Raw genomic sequence first — 2359 nt, 5'->3', positions numbered from 1 at the left:
CTGTGGTTTTTAATTTGGATATGACTTGTCCTCAGAGGATTCTAGACTTTGAAGTTTGATCCTCATCATGAAGCTGTGACAAGGTCCTAGTGGGTGGCTCTTAGGTTGTTCTTTGGCTCCAATTGCTCTCTGGCTTCTTGTCTTACAGCGTGATCTCTGCCATGGTGTTACTATCTACCAAGCAGGCTTTAACAGAGCCACCATGCCTGCCCTTGAAGGCCCTGAACAATACATAAACCTCTCTGCTTTATCAAGTACCTAACCTCAGGTATCTCATTATAGTAACAGACTCATACACTCTTTGCTTATAGTTGCCACCCCCACAGATTCAGAAATGTCAGTTCTTACCCCCTTCCCATTAGTCACTTTAATTAGAAAGTCAAGGGGCCACTAAAGAGGAAAGGTTATTTTAAGTGGTCTCAAATTGGATTTTCAAGGCTCAGAAGAAGGAGTTTGTGGAGGAGGGTGGGATGGGTGGCCATCTTAACTACATTTTTTACAGGTTGTGGCGGGGTAGAGGTGAGGGGCAGTGAACTGTGTGCTTAGCTAACAGAACACTGCGTGTCTTAAACATCTGCCTCGGGTGAGTGTCACTGCAGGTAGAAACTCAAGGCAAGAGACGAGTTGTAAGGCCCCACAAATACCTAGGCCCGTTGCTCACAGCTGTAGATGCTACCTACCCTCATGACATGGTCCTAGAGCAAAGTCAGGGCAGAAACACGGTTTGCCTGTATTTGAACTCTCCATTCTTTTTTTTTTTTTAAAAAAAAAGATTTGTTTATTTATTATGTATACAGTGTTCTGTTTGCATGTATCCCTGCAGGCCAGAAGAGGGAGCCAGATCTCATTACAGATGGTTGTGAGCCACCATGTGGGTGCTGGGAATTGAACTCAGAACCTCTGGAAGAACAGCCAGTGTTCTTAACCTCTGAGCCATCTCTCCAGCCCTGAACTCTCCATTCTTACCCGCTAGGCAGCATCTGCATGGCTCTGCAGTCATTGAGTAAGCATGGTATTGCCTTGAGCCAGGAGCAGGCTCTGCTGATACTTTTTGCGGTAGACACTGAGGGGAGAGGTTGTTTTTCTCACTTAACCATAGCAACTTGGCTGCACAGGCCAAAAAAAAAAAAATTGGCTGGTGGTTTTTTCTACCTAACTACATAAAACGCTGCTTTTGTCTTCAAGAGAGGGTGTGTGTGTGTGTGTGTGTGTGTGTGTGTGTGTGTGTGTGTGCGTGCGTGCGTGCGCGCGCGCGCAATTTTTTTTTTGAATAATCACAGCATTTTTCCAGAAAATCTTCTACTGACTGGGTTCTCTTTCCTCAGGTTCTCTTTCATTCAGTCAGTTGCTGTTACCTTATTTTAAAACTTGGTGGCTTCACAGTACTTACTGAGTCTGCCATGTGTGTTTTCAGTGTGTAAATAAATTTGATCAAATAATAATGTGACCTTTCATTATTCCATTGGGCACCTTTAACAGTAATCTTTCTCATTTTGAGGGCTTCAGCCTGAAGTCCTTATTGAGCTATCAGGCCACACTCTCTATGTCCCAAGTCTGCCCTCAAGCCAGTCTCTGGACAGCTTTGCTGGCCATTCCTAAATCTAGGCTTTCACACTGGCTCTTTCTTGTGACAGGCATTGGTACCTTGTTACTGTTTTCAAAGTTCAGCAGTCACTCCTGAGAGTGGTCTTCCTGCACTATACAGCCAAGTCTCCGTGTGTGTGTGTGTGTGTGTGTGTGTGTGTGTGTGTGTGTGTGTGTGTGTTGTAGTATACTAAGAAATGTGCTTGAAGCTGGGCAATGGTGGCACACGCCTTTAATCCCAGCACTAGGGAAGCAGAAGCAGGTGGATCTCTGAATTCTAGGCCAGCCTGAGCTACAGAGTGAGTTCCAGGAAAGGCTCCAAAGCTATGCAGAGAAACCCTGTCTCAAAAAACAAAACAAAGAAAAGAAAGAAGGAAGGGAGGGAGGGAGGGAGGGAGGGAGGGAGGGAGGAGAGAGAGAGAGAGAGAGAGAGAGAGAGAGAGAGAGAGAGAGAAAGAAAGAAAGAAAGAAAGAAAGAAAGAAAGAAAGAAAGAAAGAAAGAAAAGGTGCTTGATTGACAACCAAAAGGTCATTAAAAGTCACCTCCACCAGGATGCAAGCCATAGGACACCAGGGTCACTCCTGTTACTTGTTACTGCAATATACCCAGCACTGTGCCTGAAGGTATTTCGTGCCCCAGCTGCTCACAGAATAAAGGGAGAGAGTAAAGCTGTTGTGGTACTTTGAATGTAATTGGCCCCCATAATCTCATAGGGAGTGGCACTATTAGGAGGTGTGGCTTTATTAGTGTGGGCATGGCCTTGTTGGAGGAAGT

Source organism: Peromyscus leucopus, chromosome 8b, assembly GCF_004664715.2.
Source record: "Peromyscus leucopus breed LL Stock chromosome 8b, UCI_PerLeu_2.1, whole genome shotgun sequence".
Lineage (NCBI taxonomy): Eukaryota > Metazoa > Chordata > Mammalia > Rodentia > Cricetidae > Peromyscus > Peromyscus leucopus.
The sequence above is the reverse complement of the archived record's forward strand: the minus strand, read 5'-3'. Positions refer to the sequence as shown.